At 41.9% G+C, this 24,549-nt stretch overlaps 1 protein-coding gene across 4 annotated transcripts in view; it reads right to left on the bottom strand.

The window, feature by feature from the left end:
• ogdhl (oxoglutarate dehydrogenase L) overlaps positions 1 to 24,549 on the bottom strand; it is a 116,703-nt gene that overhangs the window by 70,131 nt on the left and 22,023 nt on the right. The window contains exon 1 of one of the 4 annotated variants that reach the window (XM_008114455.3): positions 3,260 to 3,409. The exons of 1 other annotated variant lie outside the window; for it this stretch is intronic. The gene's annotated coding sequence lies outside the window, so the exon portion shown is untranslated. Of the gene's footprint in view, positions 1 to 2,858; positions 3,024 to 3,168; positions 3,410 to 24,549 lie in introns of those variants that run through there. 2 more of the 4 variants (XM_008114454.3, XM_003223258.4) reach the window with 2 other exon arrangements.

The raw sequence follows: 24,549 nt of genomic DNA, 5'->3' as shown, positions 1-24,549 counted from the left end.
TTATCTGATTTTAACTGAATTATATGGCAGTGTAGACTCAAGGCCCTTCCACACAGTTATATTACCCATTTATAATCTTATATTATCTGCTTTGAACTGGATTATCTTGAGTCCACACTGCCATATAATCCACTTCAGTGTGCATTTTATACAGCTGTGTAGAAGGAGCCTCATATAATCCAGTTGTAAGCAGATAATATAAGATTATAAATATACAGTAGAGTCTCACTTATCCAACATAAACACCCTGGCAGAAAGAACATTGGATAAGCGAATATGTTGGATAATAAGAAGGGATTAAGGAAAAGTCTATTAAACATCAAATTACATTATGATTTTACAAATTAAGCACCAAAACATGTTATACAACAAATTTGACAGAAAAAATAGTTCAATGCGTGGTAATGCTATGTAGTAATTACTGTATTTATGAATTTAACACCAAAACATCACAATGTAGCCATTAAATGGTAATCAAGGTGCCTAATTGTAGCATTCATACCTGCCACACCAAAACTATTCATTGCTATTCAAACTGGCCAACTAAGATTTCCCCTAGATAGAAAACCCCCAAGCTCTGAAGCCACGAGGCTACTGTGTCCCATGCAACCAGGCCTAAAAAGGATGCTCTATGTAGAAAGCAGCCAGGCTTTTAAGCTGCAAGACTATTCAGTGCAGTTCAAGCTGGCCAAACAAGGATTCACCTACCAAGGAAGTAACCAGGCTTTGATTGAGGGTGCTACTCCAGCTACTCCAGAAAACGGCCAGGCTTTGAGGCTGCAAGGCTATTCACTGCTATTTCACCTGGTCAACAAATGATTCCCATAAGCCACAGCAACGCGTGGCTGGGCAAAGCTTATATATATATATGTTTATGAATATACAGGCGCATCATAAAACTTGCAAATATTATGTATGAAATCCAGACATATCTTTCAAATAAAAGCAAACACATACATACACAAATAGTTCTGTAAAAGTCATCTAATAAAAGTGCTGCCTTTCTACCATACGCCACTATATATTGGCCCATTATAAACCCCTTCCTCACCTATTTATTATTATTATGTTTATTTATATCCCGTTTTTTCTCTCCACAACGAGATCTCTTTTCAGTATGTATTGGTGAGTCTAGGGGCCCTTCTACACAGCCATATAACCCAGAATACCAAGACAGATAATCCACAATATCTGCTTTGAACTGGGTTATCTAGGCTTGTTGCACACAGCTGAATAATACCCCACATTATCTGCTTTGTACTGGGATATATGACAGTGTGGACTCAGATAACCCAGTTCAAAGCAGAAATTGGGGGTTATTCTGCCTTGATATTCTGGGTTATATGGCTGTGTGGAAGGGCCCTGAGTCCCTTGCCATTGGACAAGCTGACTGGGACTTCTGGGAATTGAAGGCCCAAACATCTGGAGGGCCACAAGTTTGACACCTCTGTCATAAGTGATTCTGGAATGATACAACACATCCTTCAAAAAATCAAATCTTTTTCTGTTTGCAAATAAATTTCAAAAGAATCTGCGCTGAACCAGGAGCCAGAATGGCAAATGCTGATCCTATATAGCCATCTACAAAACTAACACATTCTCTAGTACCTTAGTGCTAGGCATTGTATCCAAAGGCCAGTGCTGCATCCCATCCGTTTGACCGCCAGTGACTGTTTTGTAAAAATAACAGTTTGCTGGCCCCTATGTCTTATTTCAACATCATCCATTGCCTGACACATAACAACTCTCTTCTTCCTCCTGGTTCAATCTAGGAAAGCAACTTTTCTCCAAATCAAAATGCAGTATATATTTCTGTCCTGTGTTTCTCCTGTTTGTGTCATTCATGCCTGAAGTGCCTCAGTTATAACTATTGTAATCCACCTTTTGGGAGAGGTGGCGGGATACAAATAAAGTTTAATTATTAATATTTTTATTATTATATAATCCAGTTCAATGTGAATTTTATACAGCTGTGTGAAAGGGGCTTTGGAAGATCAGATGGGGCAATTTGGGGGGGGGGGGGGGGGAGGTGATGTAAGGCCTGAATCACTCAACCAGATACACACAGCCCAACCAGATTGAACTAATACAGAATTTATGTATCTTGAAAAGCAGATTTGACCCCATTCATTCAGGTTACACGGCTGGCTAGGCGACATCCACAGAAGCCCATCACCATTATATTCCCTCCTTGCTCCCAATGACATTTATCAGACAAGGGAAGCTCTGAGGTGTCTGTGGTGAAGCAGTCCAGAAATGCTGAGTGTGACCTCGCAATTCCAAATCTCTATTTTTATTTTTAAAAAATCACTAAAAAGTGTTTTTCAGTGCCCAAATATATATCTACTCTCCCATAAAGCAACTTGTTTATATTATGCACTCAAGAGACAAAAGTGAAGTAGGCTTTGGTAAAATAACATATTTGGTTTACTCACAACTTCATGTTTTCAGTGTAACACAGGTACATAGCTTTTCATTCCAGTTTGAGATATGTTTGAGATAAATCCTCTGTGCAGATGTCACAGGGCATCTTTCTTACAAACATCAACAGGCCTTTATTGGCCTTTGCACAACTCTATGAGCCCTTCCACACAGCCATATAACCCAGAACTGGGATATATGGCAGTGTGGACTCAGATAACCCAGCTCAAAGCAGATATTGTGGGATTTTCTGCCTTGATATTCTGGATTATATGACTGTGTGGAAGGGCCCTGAACCCACACTGCCATATAATCAAGTTCAATGAGAATTTGATACAGCTGTGTGGAAGGGCCTCAGCCTGCGACTGGGAACGAGGCCTTTTCATTCCCGAAGCTCCCTGATCTTATGATGAGAAAGGAACCGCCAAGGTACTGACCTATGACTTGGACACCTCAAGGTCAAACCACCCCTTTTGGGATTTCATTTTGTGATTAGCGTTATTTTCTGGGCTGGGAGAAGGAAAGGGCTTCCTTCAATAAGCCCCTTCAGCCATTCTTCCCCTCTCTCTAGTGGTCGCCCCTCACAAACGGCCCTGCCTTTCGTCTCCCCGAACGACCTCCATTGTCACCACCTTCAACGGTTAGAAGAGCGGGAGGGGAGGGGGGGGGGTGTTGCTATAGAAACTCGCGCTGTTCCCAACCGCGCCCTCCCGCCCGCCGGACGTCAAAGCAACTCTCGAGACAGACCTTGGTCCTTTCTCTCCTCTTCCCAGAAAGGAGGTGTTTTAAAGAGTGGTCTCGCGCGCGGGGGGAGTGGCGCGAGGAAGGAGCGAGATACCTGATGGGTCACGTGAGGCCCGCCAGCTGAGGCGCTCGAGAGAGAGAGAGAGAGAGAGATGCTTAGCTGAGAAGAAAGGAGGCGCCAGGAGGGAGAGGGAGAGGCTCCGCCCCCTTTTGGCCGGCTAATGGCGCGCGCTGAGGTAATGCCGAAGGGGCGGGGCCGGGGCCACGCGCTGCCGGGAGGGCTGCTGTCCGCGCGCGCGGAGGTGCTGGATTGGAGCTCGCGTTCCCTCGCTTGCGCGCGCTCTCTCTCTTTCTCTCCTCAAGCGCGCGCGAGGCCCGTTGGGTCTGTTTCTTTTCGCGCCAAATTTGCCAGAAGGGGGATAGTTCCCTAGTGACGTTGATTGCAAAAATCTCAGCCACTTTGGCGCCTTCCGAGCTCCCCTTCCACACAGCTGAATAAAACCCCACAGTATCTGCTTTGAACTGGCATATATGGCAGCGTGGACTCAGATAGCCCAGTTTAAAACAGATATTGTGGGATATTCTGCCTTGACATTCTGGGTTGTAAGGCTGTGTCAACCCCAGACCCAGAGGGATAGCAACAACGGAATCAAAGCCATCTCAATTTAAAACAATGTATTGGTATTCATTGGGGGTTTGGTTCCAAGACCTTCCTTGCAGGCCCATAGTCAGAAAAAACATTTGGGAGGGGTTGAAACTTTTTTTACCCCAAGATGACTTTTCAAAAAGGCCAGTGTCTCCTGCTCTGCCATGAGATAGAATCATAAACTTGGAAGAGACCTTATGTGCCAGCCAGCCCAACCCCTTGCTAAGAAGCAGGAAAATCGCATTCAAAGTACCCCGGCAAATGGCCATCCACACTCTGTTTAAAAGCATTCAAAGAAGGAGCCTCCACCATACTCTGGGGCAGAGAGTTCCACTGCTGAACAGCTCTCACAGTTAAAAAGTTCTTCCTAATGTTCAGGTGGGATCTCCTTTTCTGTAGTTTGAAGCCATTGTTCCGCATCCTAGTCTCCAGGGCAGCAGAAAACAAGTTTGCTCCCTTCTTCCTATGACTTCCCCTCACATATTTATACATTCCTCTCAGCCTTCTCTTCTGCAGGCTAAACATGCCCAGCTATTTAAGCTGCTCCTCATAGGGCTTGTTATCCAGACCCTTGATTGTTTTAGTCACACTCCTCTGGACACTTTCCAGCTTGTCAAGATTTACCTTCCCTGGACCTAGACACTAAACTCCTATTTATGCAGGCCAAAATCCCTTTGGATTTTTTCGCTGCTGCATGACATTGTTGGCTCATGTTTCTTCTAGTGCATCTTCCCATTGCACAAATGGTTTAGCAACCAATGCACCAAGCTTCCGATGACCACCTTTACCCCCAACTTCTCCTCGAAACACCACACTGTACTTACAGAGTTCACCTTGTACATGAAACAAGAAGGCCAACCAGGGAAATCTGAACGATTTGGGTTGAAATGCCTTTTCTTATCCACAGGAAATACCTACTCTGGCAAAGAAGTCTGTGGATTTTGGACTAACTGAGTTTTCACTTGTTTATCAGACACAATCTTGTTCATATAAAAGTCTAACAATGGCACAGCTTCTTCTCCTTTTCCATGGTTTCTTTGGCAGGACTTTGATTGGATAAACCAGTGGTAGACACCTCAGTTTCCACAGTTTCCTCAGTTTTCACCTGCAATCCATGTCAAATTCCCCCAGACCATCCTGTACCTTAGGCTTTGCCTACCAGCTACCACATTTATAATAATAATAATAATAATAATAATAATAATAATAAAACTTTATTTATATTCTACCGCCATCTCCCGAAAGGGACTCGTAGAGGCTCACAAAAGCACTCCAAAGTGCAGCACATATAAAATACACTACATAAGCATATAAGATGATAACAACATAAATTTACACAACAGTTTCACCTAAAAATGTCACATGATAAAAAATTTAATTCCATAAAATGCAGATAAAAATAGTTGTCTTCAAGTATCAGTCTAAAGTGCCAGAGTTAAATAATCACTATGTTCTCAAATCAAACCACTAAAATTCTGATCAATGTCAAAGGTCTGTTTAAAAAGCCATGTTTTCAGATTAGACCAAAAAACTAGAAAAGTGGGAACTAGCCTAATCTCTCAAGAGAGGGATTTCTAGAACCAGGGGGCCACCACTAAGAAGGCCCTCTCTCTCGTCCCCACTAACCTCACTTGGGATGGAAGTAGGACCAAGAGAAAGTCCTGCCTTACAGATCTCAGAATCCACACCAGTCCATAGGAGATGCAGTCTCAAAGATAGGCTGGACCCTAACCATATAGTGCTTTATAGGTAATAACCTGCACTTTGAATTTGGACCCAGAAGTTTGTCAGCAGCCAGTGGAGCTGCTTTAATCTGGGCGTGGTATACTCCCTATAGCTAGCCACAGTTAGTAATCTGGCTGCCAATCTTTGAGCTAACTGCAGCTTCTGAGCCATCTTCAAAGACAGTCCCACTATGGTCGCTTCCACTATTGCTGCTATTGCAATATAAACTGGTAGAAAGATAGGTAATGATAGTGTGGATAATCAAAATTTGGTTGAGATAGTGCTTGCAGTTCTGGAGAGACTCCAACTTTTGCTTCTCATAGGCTTGGCATGGGGATTTAGTAAAGCAGTTATTTATTATTTATTTATTTACAGCATTTATATTCCGCCCTTCTCACCCCGAAGGGATCACATTGCACACATAAAGGCAAACATTCAATGCCTTGACATAGAACAGAGACAGAGACAAGACGCAGGCACTGCGCTGGCCTCGAACCCATGACCTCTTGGTCAGGGTGATTTGTTGATTTGTTGCAGCTGGCTTGCTTTCCAGCCTGCGCCACAGCCCGGGCCGTTAAAATTCATGAGTAAATCAGGTTTTACTGAAATTTTTCGGGGATGGTTTGAACCCCTAAACTGCCCCCCTTGGCGACAGGCTTGCTCCCTTGGAGACCAACATCTGTGGATGCTCAATATCAATATCAAATATCAAAGAAACACTATGTAACAAAATGTTAATAGATTTTCTGTTCCTGGTTTGAAAGTGTTATTTCCTGTTTAATTGTGTGGCACTTTGAAAGGAATCGCTATAATTATGACGATGATAATGATGATGATGATTTTATTTCTTACCCGCCTCTCCTCATGGCTCATAACAGGTTACAAAACAATTAAAATACATAAGCACGGCAAAAACACTACAAATACACACACTAAAACATACCTCTATAAAAGTTACTGTCAGTCCTTGGAAGCTATAGGACACAATGCAAGCTTACACAGGTAGTTCCGTGGAAACACTTTATTGAAATCCTTCTTGCCAAGATGAACACAAAAAGCTAGTACTAACACGTTCCGGACAAGACCCCAGCATATCAAACTACTACTTCCCCCTAGCCCCCCTTCCACATTCACACCTATCTGTCGATAGTCTTTTCCCAGGCTTGAAAACCAGAGCAGGCCATAAATCAATCCTCCTAGCCAGATGGCCCTTATCATTTAGGCTATCTCCACCCCAATTGCTTTTGGCAGGATGGGAACAGTTCAGCTAGTGTGAATGCTGGGCGATCACATCCTGACAGTTACATACAAAACACATCATAGTACATAGTAAAACACACAAAACAGAGGTCAAACAAAGGACACTTAAAATTCATATTTAAAGACTGTCTAGGTAGGTCTGCCAGAAGAGATAGGTCTTTCCATGGTTTTAGAATTCGGACAGCTCATTTATCTGCCAGAGTTCTTGGGGGGTTGTGGGTGGCTGATGGAAAGGTCCTCTGGGTAGTGGTTGCCAGTCAGGTTCTGGCTGGTAGGAGCGGTAGGAGAGGACATAAGTGTGTGGGGTGGATGTAGGGCTTTAAAGGTCAATACCAATACCTTGTACTTTGCCCGGAAACTAATTGGCAGCCAGTGGAGTGACTTTCGATAGGTATAATATGCTCACTCCTAGATGTTTCTGTAAGCAATCTGGCTGTGGTATTTTGATCCAACTGGAGTTTCCCAACTTGGTACAAAGTTAGTCTAATGTAAAGTACATTTGCAGAAGTCCAACCTGAAGGTTACCAGTGCGCGCACTACCATTTTCAGGTCCTCCAAATCTAGGAAGGGATGCAGCTGGCATATCAGCCAAAGCTAATAGTAAGCACTCCTGACCGTCTCATCTACCTGGGCAGGCATTTGCTGCTTACTACCAGCTTTACATTGGACTGCCTTTTTACCAAGTTCAGAAACTCCAGTTGGTTCTAAATAGATTGGTTACAGGAACATCCAGGAGTGAGCATATTACACCTATGCTACAATCACCCCACTGGCTGCCAATTAGTTTCTGGGCAAAGTACAAGGTGTTGGTATTAACCTTTAAAGCCTTACATTGTTTGGATCCAGGTTATCTACAGGATTAATATGTGTGATTTATATAATGATTATGTGTTTTTAGCTCTGTTGTAACCCGCCTCAAGTCACAAGGAGAGGCAGGTAAGAAATAAAATTATTATTATTATTATTATTATTATTGACACAAAGACATAGTATGACACAGCAAATGATATATATGCTGGATTTCGTATTACAAAATCACAAGTCAAACACTTCCCAAGTGTTTAGGACTGTGTGATATATTTTCGGATGATGCATGCAGATCCTGGTAAGGTGGCCTTTTGCAGTTGACAGATCATAATTTTGTCAATGTCTATTGTTTCCAAATGCCGGCTGAGATCTTTTGGCATGGCACCCAGTGTGCCGAATACCACCGGGACCACCTGTACTAGTTTATGCCAGAGCCTTTGCAGTTCGATCTTGAGGTCCTGATAACAGCTGAGTTTCTTGCTGTTTTCCATCAATTCAACTGTCACCTAATATGGCAACATCAACAATCCAAACTTTTTTCTTTTCCACAACCGTGAGGTCTGGTGTGTTGTGTTCCAAAACTTTGTCAGTCTAGATTCGGAAGTCCCACAGTATTTTTGCATTATTATTGTTGTTGTTGTTGTTGTTGTTGTTGTTGTTGTTGTTATTATTATTATTATTATTATTATTATTAACATCATAGTTAGAAAACCCTAAAACCTAATGACTGAAGATGGCATTGTACACTTACATGAAGCTTTAATTAATGCATTTTAAAAACCAACAATGTAGAGGTGCACAAGTTAAGAGCCCTTTTGTATCAAGTTTCCAGTTCTCTAGACTTTACAGTCTTGGAGATATGGCATACGCACACACTATCCCTGTTGCTGCTGCTGTTGATCATTATGTGGCTTACTCAACTAGCACAGAAAGAATCATTCTATGAAATCACCAGCTGGCATCACTGTTCAGCATCAACAGTCCTGGGCTCCGGAAAGCCCATCTTTCTGAACCGCAACAAAAAACTGCAATATAATGCCCTTTGTCTTTACCTACTGCATTTTGAGGTAGTGCAGATGGCAGCCACCTAACACAGCTTGGAGCTGAAGAGTAGCATGCCTCCAATCCATTTCATCACCTCACTACTCTCCAGATGAATGCAGATGGGCTGGTATCCAGTTAGGGACATAGGCATGTTTCAGTCTACCCTCGACAGACACTATTAAACTAAGTGATTGTATTAACATTCCTTCCATCTTCCCTAGTATATGTCTCATATTAATAGAGTAGAAAAGCATTCAGATCATAATCATATTACAGTATATGCAATAATTGCCTTAGTGAACGGAAGCAAGAAAATCAAAAAGCTAACGCAGTGTGGTAGGTTTTTTTAAAGTAATGGAAATGGGTTTAATAATTATACACATTTTCATAGATGCATAAAGTGCATCCATATACTCTCGAGATTACAGCTTTCCATGAAAACACATATGTGAAATACAATAAAAGTATCTTAGACCTTGACAAAGTGACTGGTTACAATTTCTAATAATAGAATTTTATGCCTGACTTATCTGCTTGAAAATACAGGAAAATGTCAGCAACATGGCATTGCAACACGGACTGAGTTATTCATTTAGCTTCCTATCACACCTCTTTTCCTTTATTTTTTTCCCCAAGGTACAAATTTGCTTTGATTATGTTTGTGGTTGCTTTTGCTGTGTTTCATAGAGCAGCACAGCCATGTGCAACTAAGGTCTGTAATTTGTGGAGTTGATTAAGATTGTCACCTCCTGCCGCATAAATATCAACGCATATCACAATTTTTGCTGAGATTCGAATGCAGTAGAAACAAAGAGGAAACATTCACCTGACCTAGAAAGAAACAAAGAAAATAAAAGAGTTGTATTTCATTTAGCAGAGAAGTGGTTGCAAAATGACTTCACTAGGGTCAAGCTGACCGCATCGACCAATTTTAAAAGAGACGCCTAGAATCACAATAGTGCAACATAGATCAGAGTTCTGAAAATAATTCTAAAAATAAATGTGCATTTCTAATAGCAACAAAAATCATTACAGTTTACTTCTGGATTGTTTAAACCCTCATATTTTGGGGGGGAAACTAGACATAACTTGGAAAAACTTGTGGCACATTGCTTGCTGAAGGCATTGGGCTGTCTCAGTTTCATTTATGTCCATTAGGGTGAGAAGAAGATTTTTGATTTAAAGCTGGAATGAATAAATGACAATGCCCTTCAAATCTCTTAAGGTTTTGGCTTCTAATTACTTCTTTTTCCATTTGTTCTGTGTTATTTAATGTAAGTATATGTTGATGCTACTGAATCTGAGCTATTTAACAAACACCTCCAATGCTAATGCACTATTTTATTACAGGTTCTCTATGACAGCTGTTGGCCTGCTTCTTCATGTCTCTGTCCAACCATTGGCCTCAAACTTGATCTTCCTTTTTATTTGTACATAAACTCTGAGAAGTTTTGCAACAAATAAAAAGAACATTGCAAAAAGATTCACTTTTCCCTGTGTTCTGAAAAACTCAGATTTACAAATACCATACTAGCAACGTTCAGATTAAGAGTGGAATTGGAAAGAAAGCATCTCTTTTACTGGAAGAGAGATTTAAGAAAATGATCATAGGATCATAAAATTGGAAGAAACCTTGTGGGTATCCAACCCCCTGCCAAGAAACAGGAAAATCTCATTCAAAGCACCCCTGACAGATGGCTGTCTACCCTCTGTTTAAAAGCCTCCAAAGAAGCAGCCTCGACCACACTCCGAGGCAGAGAGTTCTAGTGCTGAACAGCTCTCACAGTGAGGAAGTTCTTCCTGATGTTCAGGTGGAATCTCCCTTCCTGTAGTTTAAAGCCTAGTCTCCAGGACGCAAAAAAACAAGCTTGCTCCCTCCTCCCTATAACTTCTTCTCATATATTTATACATGGCCATCATGTCTCTTCTCAGCCTTCTCTTCTGCAGGCTAAACATGTCCAGCTCTTTAACCTGCTCCTCAGGACTTCACAAAGGATGGAATGCTTCACAAATGTTCACATCAAAATAAATATATAGGATTCTAGGGTACTACAGACATCTTTGTTGCTTTTTTGAAGAGTATATGTCTTACAAATACTGTATGATAGTACAAGCCAAAACCTAGCATCAACTAAATGTTTTCTTTATTGCTTATTGTACTTGTAGGTACTCTGTAATTAAAACATTATAACATTTTGAAATTCACGTGCTCTCACAACAATGTGTTCTCACTTGTATATATCTGACCATCTATTAAAAATTTCAATTCCAGGCTTAGGCCTTCATATACTTCAGTAGAGGTCTTCCAGAAACTGTATGACCAGCAATCCCAGCAAAAGCTTTTTCAAATGCCATCCGTGACTTCTATGGCAGATTGCATTGTTAAAGCAGTCCCTTACACATGCACGCACATCACTTGCTGAAGGCATTGGCCTGTCCCAGTTCCATTTATGTCCATTAGGGTGAGAAGAAGATATTAATGGTAGATTCTGCATCCATCCCACCCACCCTCTGGGCTCAGGCTATCATCTCTCAAAGAACCAAATTGCATGGGGCAGCAACTGACAGGTGTTCAGCAAGAACAAGGAATCCCTGTGACAATTTTCTGCCCTGAGATCTTTTATGTTTTCTCCCCAGCTTTTGTTTTTATTCTTACCAATGCCAGTACATTTAAGTCATAAATGATTCCTAACAGAGCTTGTCCTCTTGGAAATGGTGATCTCGTGTACTTAGATGATCTCAGAGCAAACAGAAAACCGATAGGTCCACAGATGTTGGAAGAATTGGACTCTTTCTAAATGTATATGGAAATTACTTCCATCTCCATATCACTTTCTTGAATTTAGGAAGGTAGGGTGACAATTAAATAGACTAGCAAAACACCTTTAACACTATTAAGTTATCTGAGTCCACACTGCCATATATTCATGTTCAAAACAGATATTGTGGGATTTTCTGCCTTGATATTCTGGGTTATGTGGCTATGTGGAAGGGCCCTGGAGTATATAGCTAGCACCATGTGAAGAAAAAGTGGTCACAAAAATGCAGGAAAAATTGGAAATGTTTAATATGAGATACAGAATTAAGCATTAACCAAATAAAAATCAGCATCTATTAACAAGCTAAACTTCAGTCTCATATAACAGCAGGGTATTGCTCAGGCTCTTAAGAGATATGCAGGCAAGGCTCCATTTCATAATTTTTAATTATCTACATGTTTATATTCCGTAGGTATGATGACCTTATATTTCTGTAATATCTCTACTGATACCATCCTGTAAAATACTTCAGCAACAGCTGCAAAACCTTACAGTGAATCTGCTGTCCAAGAGTCCTTCCACACAGCCATGTAACCCAGAATATCAAGGCAAATAATCCACAATATCTGCTTTGAACTGGATTATGCTGTAGAATTTATTTATTTATTTATTTGTTTGTTTGCTCTATTTATACCCCACCATTCTCTACCCTGCAGAGGACTCAAGACAGCTTACATAGAGGCAATTATTCAACGTCTTAAAACATACAATTTAAAAATTAAAATTAAATAAGATTAAAATCAGACATATTAAACATTTAAATATATTACATTACATAAAAATTACATCATCCATAGTCGTAGTCTAAGCCTTTGCATAGTCATTCCATAAATTCCAAAGCTGTCATTGCACTGCCCTATTCACTAATAGGGGAGGGAGTTCCATAGATGAGGGGCCACCAATGAGAAGGCCCTGTCTCTCATTCCCACCAGTTGTGCCTGCGAAGGAGGCGGGTCTGAGAGCAGGACCTCCCCAGACAATCTTAATCTCCGAGATGATTCATAGGGTGAGATACGTTCAGACAGGTAAGTTGGGCCGGAATTGTTTATGGCTTTATAGGCTAAAGCCAGCACTTTCAATTGTGCTGCGTAGCAGACTAGTGGCCAGTGGAGCTAACATAGCATGGGGGTTGTGTGCTCCCTGTACGCCGTTCCGGTGAGCAATCTGGCTGCCACCTGATGGACCTTTTGGAGCTTCTGAACAGTCTTCAAAGGCAACCTCACATAGAGCATGTTGCAGTAATCTATTTGGGATGTAACTAGAGTGTGGATCACTGAGGCCAAGTCTAACTTCCCAAGGTACGGGCGCAACTAGCGCACAAGTTTTAATTGTGCAATGAGTCTAGGAGAACCCACAAGCTATGAACCTGCATCTTCAAGGGGAGTTTAACCCCATTCAACACAGGGTGTAATCCTATATCCTGTTCAGCCTTTCGACTAACTAGGAGTACCTCTGTCTTGTTTGCATTCAATTTCAATTTGTTTGCCCTCATCTAGACCACCACAGCTGCCAAGCACTGGTTCAGGATCTGAACAGCCTCCTTAGTAACAGGTGGAAAGGAGTGATAAAGTTGGTGATAAAGTCACCACTAGATTGGATTATTGTAACGCCTAATACACCGGCCTTCCGAAGACAAAAACCCAGAAGATCCGAATGGTCCAAAATGTGGCGGCCAGGCTGCTAACGGGATCATCTATAAGATCCCATATTACACCGATTCTGAAAAAACTGCATTGGCTACCAATAGAACATCGGATCTCTTACAAGATACTGATCCTGACATTTAAAGCTCGAAATGGCCAAGGACCATTATATCTTAGGGACCGCCTCATTCCTTTTTTCCATCAGTGGTCACCTCAATCCTCCCAGGAAAATCTCCTATATGTACTGGGTCCTAGGGAGGTACGCCTGGAAGTTACAAGGCGTAGAGCCTTTTCGACCTATGCTCCAATTCTGTGGAACTCATTGCCTCCACATGTTAGAGCAATGTTGGAGTTGCGACCTTTTGTAAAAGCGCTCAAGACTTGGCTGTTTGGCTGTGCATTTAAGTAAATCAGATCTAATTTGCCAAATAGTCACTGTTGAATGTTTTTATGTTGAATGTTTTTATATTGTGGAATGATATTTTAAATTGTAAGTCACTCGGAGCACTCTGGTGGAGAGCGACTAATTAAGAAATAAAGTGAAGTGAAGTGAAATGAAATGAAATGAAGTGACAACATCTGTGTACAGATGACATCGACCTCCAAAACTCTGGATGATCTCTCTCAACGGCTTCATTTAGTTGTTAAACAACATGGGGTACAGTATGGAGCCCTGCAGGACCCCACAAGACAATGGCAGCTGGGCCAAGCAGGTGTCCTCCAGTAACACCTTCTGGGAGTGACCCACCAGGAAGGATCGGAGCTACTGTGAAACAGTACCTTCAAGACCCCTTCCTGCGAGGCATCCCAGAAGGATGCAGTGAAAGCCGATGAGAGGTGCAGCAGAACCAACAGGGACACACACACCCTGTCCAGAATTAATGCAGTTTGTCACCACTTGAGCTGCTCAATGCTATGGAATCATGAGATGTCTAGTCTGGCACCAACATTCTTTGGCAGAGAAGGCTAAAACCTTGTAAAACTGGAACTCCCGTGAGCCATGGCAGCCAAATTGGTGCCCAGCTTCGTTAATTCTAGATGCACCTAAAAACAAAATTACCTGATTTATTTTATTTTCCTATAAATAATATAGAAGAAGCATTTTCTTTATTCCATTAAATGGTTAATCATTCATGTGCCATACTCTCCATTTTAATGTATTTATTGCATTGTCTTTGATATAATTTTCTTAAATTTAAAAAGCTTCATTTTTTTACAAAGAAAAAAATCCATGTATCTTTTGAGACCTTTTGTATTTCAGGAGAATAATATATGAATACCCAAGTACCCTGGAAAAGAAAAATAGCTCCCCATCAGCTCAAGCCCTCTTATATTTTGAAAAGTGTAACTTGTTTTGGAAAAGTGCTCCCACTCCCCTTGGCTAATGAAGGTTTCGAAGCCTGATGGCAGCGTCTGATTGTGACTGCGGAAAAGATGCCTCAGAGGTTTATTTGCACTAATCAACACCATGTTGTGCCTCAAAGCAAATGTCCTCTTCAGAGGTAATGCCCCCACTGTGCTATTCTGCAAGAACCAAACAGCTTTTCTGTTTACTTTTGTGCTTTGCACAATATCTATTTTTAATGGAATACTTTAAAGCCATTTTCCAAACCTGTTGTACAGGTAGAAGACTTATAATTTCTTTCTTAACGCTTTCCTCCCACATCAACGATTGATTGCCCATGTAAAGCATTTGGGGGCTTTTGGGCCTTGATTTTCACCTTAGATCCTGAATCCATTAAAAAGACAGATTGGCTGGATCGAGGAGGGTCCATACTTGTACTGTGGTTTGATGTCACTGGCAGTCTCTATTTTAACACATAACCAAGACAGAACTTTCCATTCAGTTTGCATATACAGTAGAGTCTCACTTATCCAACATAAACGGGCCGGCAGAACGTTGGATAAGCGAATATATTGGATAATAAGGAGAGATCAAGGAGAAGCCTATTAAACATCAAATTAGGTTATGATTTTAGAAATTAAGCACCAAAACATCATGTTATACAACAAATTTGTCAGAAAAAGTAGTTCAATATGCAGTAATGCAATGTAGTAATTACTGTATTGATGAATTTAGCACCAAAATATCATGATGTATTGAAAACATTGACTACAAAAATGCGTTGGATAATCCAGAATGTTGGATAAGCGAATGTTGGATAAGTGAGACTCTACTGTATCTACATACTTCTGTTGTCGAGCACGATGCGTACACACGCCACAAAGATTTATAGTTTACTAAGGGCTCAGAAATAAACGTATGATTTTTTTTCCTTTTTAAAAAGACTTTTTTAGATTTGTGCAGGCTCAAAGCATCAGGTCAAGATCAAACCACCAACAGCTATCATATCTAATCCTTTAATAAATTGTATCTACTTTTATCTTTTTTATACTGTATCTATTTCATGAATCTGAAATGTGTAAACTGTTTTATAAAATCTATCAAGGCATGAACTTGCAAATTCATTGCCTGGGAACAGGAAGGGTAAACAAACCCCTCTGGGCCCTTTTCCAAGCCAAAACAATTAATGTTTTGGGGTTGCCTTTGAAGACTGTTCGGAAGCTTCAAGTAGTCCAACAAGTAGCAGCCAGACTTCTAACTGGAGAGACATACAGGGAACATACAACCGCACTGTTGTGTCAGCTCCACTGGCTAACAGTCTGCTATCGAACACAATTCAAAGTGATGGCTTTAGCCTGTAAAGCCCTAAATGGTTCTGGCCCAGCTTACCTGTCCAAATGTATCTGCCTCTATGAATCATCTCGGAGTCTAAGATCTTCTGAGGAGGCCCTGCTCTCGGTCCCACCTCCTTCACAGGCACGGTTGGTGGGGACGAGAGACAGGGCCTTCTCAGCTTTGGCCCCTTGGCTGTGGAACTCCCTCCCTGGGGAAATTAGATCAGCCCCCTCCCCACTGACCTTCAGAAAACAACTAAAATGTGGTTGTGGGACCAAGCTTTCAGATAAAATTTTAGTGCAATAAGTGAACATGGAATAGTGCAATGATAACTGGAATGGCCTCGGATTATGATATTGAACTGCGTGGTTTTTAATTAATTGGTTTTAATATTTGATATGTTCAATGGTGCGTTTTAATGTATATTTTTTATTTACTGAATGTTATGTTTGTATGGCATCGAATTGTTGCCTATATATATGTGTGCCAGTCTGAGTCCCCTCTGGGACGAGAAGAGCGGGGTATAAATATGGCAAATAATAAATCAATTAATTAATCAGATCCATTGTTCCAGAGATAGGTGATTTTCTGTCAGATCAGATAAACCCAAATCTTATATCAATCAGTCAATAAATGTATTGATTAGCCCTTAGGCCATATCAACAATACCAAACCAAGCAACAAGGTTTGATAAGACTTGATTACACTCAATGTAGTAAGTTAAAATAAGACACTTATAATAATACAGTAAATAAATATGATAAAACTGAATATATACATCATATGCATCTCTTATATGGTTCACTTAAAGCTGAGAGATGGCTGCCTGCAAAAACAGAAGCTCGGAGTACACACATTCATAGACCTCTTTTATTCTAGATTCAGACATTGATTAAAGACATCATCCCCTTTTCTGAAGCTCATATCTTTGTTTGGAATGGAACTAGACAGTTTACAGGTCTATTGTGAATTCGATGGAATGCTTTCATATGTAACTGCATATAGCAGAGCTTTTCAAACATTTCATGTGATTGATACACTTTTTAGACATCATTTCACAACACAGTAATTCAGTTTAACTAGCAAAATGGAGGTTAAACTAATCCCTTACAAGAAATACAGACACATAGATAAATTATAATAACAAAATGTCATATCTCATGAAAACCTTTCAAGTATGCTTTTTAAAATATATGGTTTGCAAGATAATAACATATATTTCCAAGATTTTTGTCATTTCTCATCACATTCATGCAACACACCTACACACACTGCAGTCAACACAGTAATGGGTCAAGGCACACCGTTTGGAAAGCTCTGGTGTATATAATGAAATAGCAACCAAAATCACTTAAGGACTCACAGGAAACTTTGCATCCATTAGTCCCCTTCCTCCCCTATGTCTGCTGGTTGCCTGTTGTATTTTGCTTTGTTGTGATGCTGGGACAGAGGAGAGAAATGCCATACTTATTTATTTTTCTGTGTGCTGATTTTCATCATCTTGTGCTATACTATCCTTTTAATAGAACTCACAGCAATCTTGGTTATGCGAGTGCTGGCCTTTACATCTATATATTTACATGTTCGTGTGGTCCCTGCATACATTACGTACATCCATCCAACTCTCTGTGAACAAGAACGTGGCATTGATCTTATTGGGAGAATCTTGTGATTTGTAGCAGTGCAAAAAATATGTCAGGGATCTAATTTGGGAAAGGGGTTAAAAAGAAATCAAATCAAAAAGAAATCACAGGCAATAGTATGTGTGCTTGTTGGATACCTGATGTCATGTTGTATATTAGATTGGGAAAATGTAGTGTGTGATGAGAATGGAATAACAACCTAGAAACAAACATGACTGACTGAATCATTGGATGGCTGACTGGAACTCCATATAGTAGCACTTCTCTAAGCAACAAAGTCTTGAGAGTCTCAGGGTTGTTGTATGTCTTTCGGGCTGTGTGGCCATGTTCCAGAAGTATTCTCTCCTGACATTTCGTCCACATCTATGGCAGGCATCCTCAGAGGTTGTGAGGTATGGATAAACTAAGTAAGGAAAGGAAAGAATATATATCTGTGTAGAGTCCAGGTTGTGGCAAGAGTCCTTTGTCACTGGGAAGCCAGCATTAATGTTTCAGTTAATCACCCTAATTAGCATTGGAAAGGTTTTTGTCTCTTGCCTGGGGGCATCCTTTGTTCAGTCATTAGCTGTCCTCTGCCCTCAGAGTGTTGGTTCCCATCTACTGTTTTGATTTTAGAGTTTTGTAATACTGGTAGCCAGATTTTGTTCATTTTCATGGTTTCTTCCTTTCTGTTGAAGTTTTCCGCATGCTTGTGGATTTCAATGGCTTCTCTGTGTAGTCTGACATGATAGTTGTTGGAATGGTCCAGCATTTCTGTGTTCTCAAATAATATACTGTGTGCAGGCTGGTTCAAGTGCTCTGCTATGGCTGATTTCTCTGGTTGAGTTAGTCGGCAGTGCCTTTCATGTTCTTTGACTCTTGTTTGGGCGCTGCGTTTGGTGGTCCCTATGTATACTTGTCCACAGCTGCATGGTATCCGGTAGACTCCTGCAGACGAGAGAGGATCCCTCTTGTCTTTCGCTGACCGTAGCATTTGTTGGATTTTCTTTGTGATCCCGGCCATGAAAGCCTTCGACAACATCTTGAGAGTCTGGCTGGTCCCAAGAAACAGGCTGCTCCAGAACCTACATAGCATAAAACAATCTATAGCTCTTCCACAATTCCTGAAAGTAAATCCAGCAGAAATGTGTTCTTAATATTATTGGTCCCTTGGTCACATCAACACAGAGGTGGTCCAACCATAAGGCGAACTAGGCACTCGCCTGTGGCGCCATCGCCCCGGGGGCACCATCGTCCTGGGAGGAGGGCGCCACTCTCCGCCTCCTTCTCCTTCGGACCTCCCGGTGCCCGCGCTGGGCCTTCCAGCCGGCGCGGGCCCACCTTCGCACCACGTGAGCCCACCTTTGGGGCCTTCAGAGATTGTGAGGTCTGTGGGAACTTGGAAGCTAGGTATGTGGGGTTTATATATCTGTAGAAGGTCCAGGGTGGGAGAAAGAACTCTTCTTTGAAGCAGGTGTGAATGTTGTAATTAATCACCTTGATTAGCATTTAATGTCCCTGTGGCTTCAAGGCCTGGCTTCTTCTTGCCTGGGAGAATCTTTTTTTAGGAGGTGTTAGCTGTCCCTGATTGTTTACTGTCTGGATTTCTTCTGTTTTCAGAGTGTTGTTCTTTATTTATTGTCCTGATTTTAGAGGGGTTTTTTTTTAATACTGAGGGCTATCTGGGTTATCTAAGTCCACACTGTCCTATATCCCTGTTCAATATTTAGTGCTAAATTTGCAAATATACCGTTTCCCCAAAAATAAGACATCCCCGAGAAATAAGACCTAGTAGAAGTTTTGCTGAATTGCTAAATATAAGGCCTCCCCCGAAAGTAAGACCTAGCAGTTTTTGTTTGGAAGCATGCCCAGCGCCTGCCAAACAGAACACCAGAGCATGCAGGGTTGGTAAATGTACATACCAGTTGTACATGGAAATAATGGTAGTAATAAGAAATTCTTGATAGGATTCACAGTTCGTCTGGTTATGCTGGTTTGTCATGACAACTACTGTACAGTATATAATAAGTGTTCATTTTTTTGTTCAACAATAAATGTGAATTCTTCTTCATGGAAAAAAAGACATCCCCTGACAATAAGACCTAGCACATCTTTGGGAGCAAAAATTAATATAAGACACATAACATTGCCATGTATTGAACTGCTTTTTCTATTGTTTTGTTGTAAAACATGATGTTTTGGTGCTTAATTTGTAAAATCCTAATGTAATTTGATGTTTAATAGGCTTTTCCTTAATCCTTCCTTATTATCCAACATTTTCGCTTATCCAACACTTTTATTTTTCAGTGATTAGTTTGGGGGGGGGGGGCGCCAAAATTCTTTTTGCCTACACTTGAAAAATACTTAGGGCCGGCTCTGCATCAACAATAAGTGTTGAATGAGCTAAAGGGCCAAGATTAACAGTGGGGAGAAAAAAGAGAATTCTAGATTGAAGGTGTAGAGCATCATATGGAAATATCAGCAAACAAAATTAGAGGGCCTTGCTCTGAGAATATAGGATGAAGCTTTATGTTTAAATAAACAGCACTATCAATTTTGATGCTTCTTTTAAATGGTATCTGGGGAGATCTGGGGTTAGTTGAATTCTCCTTACTGCATTACATGCTGCACTAAGAGGAGCCCTGGCTTGCAGCAGAAAATATTTAATGCTCTGTGTTGGGATTGTAGCTCCTGGCTAGCCCCCGCCCTACAATGAAATGTTTGAAGCTGACAGTTCATTCAATATCATAAAGCCACCAAGCATAACTGGCACAGTCTGTCATCCATTGCTTTCTGGCTTACATCGAAGCTAATAGGGAGTCTGAATTATGACTCTCCCTCCAGACAGGGTGAATCTTTCAAGGCAGAGTTGAGATCACTGACTAGACAGCAGCTGTATCGCGGGAGTGGTGACATGGGCATTGCATCAGAAGACTGAAGGGAGTTAGAAAATATGCTGGAGGGGAGAAATGGTCAATGCCAACACACACACATTAAACTTCATTTTTACTGTGAGCTTTCCATTCACAGCTTTCCATTAACCAAAATTTGATTTGTGACCTTTCCATGTGCGTTTTATTTAATTATGATTCTAGTCCATGTTCCAATCCATATATTCATCTTGCTTTAATTTTAGCACATTCTTCCAATTATCTCTTTCTCTGCCTCCCCCCATTTCCCTTTGCCTCTCTCTCACTCTTCATACAAGCACCATCTCCTCTGACAACATGTAGCCACCGAGAATCAACATTAGATGACGAGAGGGTATAGGGTGAAGTCCAATATTAGAGTCAATTAGAGGATACCTACTAAAATTAATGGGACAAAGTCGCCAATACGTTAAGTCCCATTTATTTCAAAGGGTGTGTAGTTGTTGGCTTCAACCCATCAATCAGTTACAAAAGAATGGACTCAATTTTCATTGTCCAAATTCCCAATACAGTAGAGTCTCACTTATCCAACATAAACAGGCCGGCAGAACGTTGGATAAGCAAATATGTTGGATAATAAGGAGAGATTAAGGAAAAGCCTATTAAACATCAAATTAAGTTATGATTTTACAAATTAAGCATCAAAACATCATGTTATACAACAAATTTGACAGAAAAAGTAGTTCAATATGCAGTAATGCTATGTAGTAATTACTGTATTTACGAATTTAGCACCAAAATATCACGTTATATTGAAAACATTGACTACAAAAATGCATTGGATAATCCAGAACGTTGAATAAGCGAGTGTTGGATAAGTGAGACTCTACTGTATATCGCAGATTAAAAACACAGATGCCAGAAAAAAGGGAGAGCCTAGAGTTCATCAAGAGGTGTTGTGCACTTCGTTGATGTAGCTCCTGCTGTTAGTGGTGATTGTGGGCTCCATGTCAGGAGACAGAAGGGAATTTTAAAGGCTCTAGAGAAAGTTTCTCAGTGTCTAAAAAACAATGGGGACATCCATGGGTGTCAGGACCCAGGCTGCAGGGCACCAATAACCATACACAGAGGCCAGAATCTATCTAATATCTTTATTGAAGGAGTATATAAAGTTAATAAAAACAAGTGTAGAAAATAGTCCAGAGTTAGACCTTTCAGGAAAGGTCAAAATTAGTCCAAAGAAACAATGTCCAATATGAAATATTAAGGTCCAAAGTTGTAATCCAGTAACCGAAACACTCACTTGCCAAGCAAGTGAGGGGAGATGACAAGGTCCTTTAGTCCATGAACTTGAGCAAGGCTAGGAAAATAACTTGATACTTGGAACACAAGGCTTGATTCAAGACAACAAGGTAACGAGGAGCAAGAACAAGATCCGTGGAATTACTTGGTAAAATCCGGGAAAACAAGGCGAGACTGAGTCCTGGAAAACAAGGCAAGGTCTGCGAAGGTAAACAAGGCTGGAAACAGGAGCGAAGACTTGGAATCAGGGACAAGGCTTGAAACAGGAACGAGGCTCGGAGCGCGCTGTCCAGACACAACTCGCTCCGGAGGCTGACGAATTGACTCCGCGAAGTTACTTCGCGGGTAAAACACCTATATAGAGTCTAACTTTCCCGCCGAGAGCAGTTCTCTGGGAACCAAAAACGAAAGCTAATCTCTGAGACCAGATGTTTGACTCCTTAAAGATTCTCATGGAAAGCAGGCTTAATTGGCTAAATTCTTAGCAGCTATTCTAGCACTCCTGCGCGAGGCCGCTTCCAAACCTCTCTGTTGTTTACAAAACTCATGGCGAGAAAACACAGGAGATGTAGGTTCAGGGTTTGTTTGACATACTTCTGGAACACAACTCTCTTGCAGGTGCAAGGTCCCCAGATCTGGCTGGGAAGAATCTGGCTGGGAAAATTCCAGTTCTGACTGGGAAGGTAAAAAACCCAAGTTTTCTTCTTCATCAGGTATCACCATGTCATGAGCAGGACTACAAGGCCCATGAGTCATCACACTATCCCCCTCCTCAAGCCCCCTCCCAAACTGGGACTCTCTCCCCGGGGCGCGAGGTCGTGGCTTGGCGGGATAGGTCTGATGAAAGCGACGGGTTAGATCAGGAGCATGGACTGTGGAGGCGTCTTCCCAAGAGCGTTCCTCAGGACCAAAACCCACCCAGTCAATGAGATATTGCAGGCGGCGGCGGTGAAAGCGAGAATCCAAGATGTCCTGAACCTCGAATTCTTCCTCCCCATCCACCAAAACAGGGACGGGGGCCGGCCGGTCAGCATCAGGGCGCACACCATCCGCCGGAAGGAGCAGGGAGCGATGGAACACTGGATGAATGCGCATTGAACGTGGAAGTTGGAGTTTGAAAGTCACGGGGTTAAGTTGCGCCACCACTGGATAGGGGCCAATGAAACGGGCATCTAACTTCCGGCAAGGGCGATGGGAGGGCAAAAAGCGAGTGGACAGAAAAACCCGATCTCCTACCTTGATTTCGGGGCCCGGCTGGCGATGTTTGTCCGCGTGACGTTTATAGTCTTCCTTGGCTTGGTCCAGTTGTTGGAGCAAAAGTTGTTGCACCGCTGTGAGTTCCTGCAGCCAATCCTCTGCTGCGGGAACTTCTGAAGTTTCAATGACAGGGGGAAAGAAACGTGGATGAAAGCCGTAGTTTGCAAAGAACGGCGTTTCTTTTGTAGAAGCCTGGACTCCATTGTTGTAGGCAAACTCCGACAGTGGTAACAGAGAAGCCCAATTGTCCTGTTGGTAGTTTACATAACAGCGAAGGTACTGTTCCAAAGTGGCATTGGTGCGCTCCGTTTGCCCATCTGTTTGGGGATGATGAGCTGAAGATAAACGAGAGTCTATGCCCAATAGTTTTTGTAGTGCTTTCCAGAAACGAGAGGTGAATTGGGACCCACGGTCTGTGACCAAACTCTTGGGCAATCCATGTAATCTGAAAACATGTTGGAGGAATAGATCTGCAGTCTCTTTGGCCGTGGGAAGGCCTTCACAGGGAATGAAATGGGCTAACTTGGTGAAAAGGTCCACCACCACTAGGATCGTGGTAAATTCACAGGAAGGTGGTAAGTCAGTGATAAAATCCGCAGAAATTATTTCCCATGGGCGAGATGGGGTAGGAAGGGGGTGTAAAAGCCCTGAGGGCTTCTCCCTTCTTGTCTTGGAGCGCTGGCATACTGGGCAGGTGTTGACATATTTTTCCACATCCTTGCGGATCTTGGGCCACCAGAAATCTCTTAGGATCAAATGCATGGTTTTAAATAGTCCGAAATGCCCTGCTGGCTTGCAGTCATGACACAGACGAAGTGCTTTTTCCCTGCCCAGTCCTGGTGGGATATAAACATGATTTCTATAGCAAAGCAGTCCATCCTTAAGCGAAAAGGGAAAATGCAGTCCTTGACGAAGTTGGTCCTGCGCCCAGGCATCTGCTTGCTGACTAGCCCTGATTTCTTGAGCACAGAGGGGCCCTGGAGTAGAGGGAGTTGAATCAATGAGAGTGGATTTGGTGTTCCCCACTGTGAGCGTGGCAAAGTTCTCGGGTTGTAGTAGTTGGGATTCAAAGGTCTCCTTGCGTCCTGCAGCGTATTCCGGTTTACGTGACAGGGCGTCTGCTTGCTTGGTTTGGGCTGGGGTTACATAATGAATCTGGAAGTTAAAACGTTCAAAGAATAAAGCCCAACGTTGTTGCCTCTGATTTAGCTTGCGGGCAGTTCTTAGATGTTCTAGATTCCGATGATCAGTATGGACTTCAATGGGAAATTTGGCCCCTTCTAGCCAATGTCTCCAAGTTTCAAAAGCTGCCTTTATGGCTAATAGTTCTTTTTCCCAATTGGTATAGTTTCTCTCTGGTGCGGTTAGTTGACGAGAATAAAAGGCACAAGGATGAAGGTGATCTCCCACCGGTTGTAGGAGTACAGCTCCAATTGCTACATCAGAGGCGTCCGCTTGCACAACAAAAGGGGTTTCAGGATCTGGATGCTGAAGGATTGGCTGGGACGTGAATAACTTCTTTAGTTGCTGGAACCCTTTCTCTGCTTGATCAGTCCAGCGGAAGGGCTGTTTCCCACGGATGCAGCTGGTGATTGGGTCAGACCAGCGGGCAAAATCTGGAATGAACTTGCGGTAATAGTTCGCGAACCCCAAGAATCGCTGCACCTCTTTCTTGTTGGTTGGCGCCCGCCATTCCAATACTGCTGAAA

The sequence above is a fragment of the Anolis carolinensis genome, chromosome 3, assembly GCF_035594765.1.
Source record: "Anolis carolinensis isolate JA03-04 chromosome 3, rAnoCar3.1.pri, whole genome shotgun sequence".
NCBI classification, from domain to species: Eukaryota; Metazoa; Chordata; class Lepidosauria; order Squamata; family Dactyloidae; genus Anolis; species Anolis carolinensis.
Note: the sequence above shows the minus strand (reverse complement) of the source record. Positions and strands in the feature narration are given on the sequence as shown.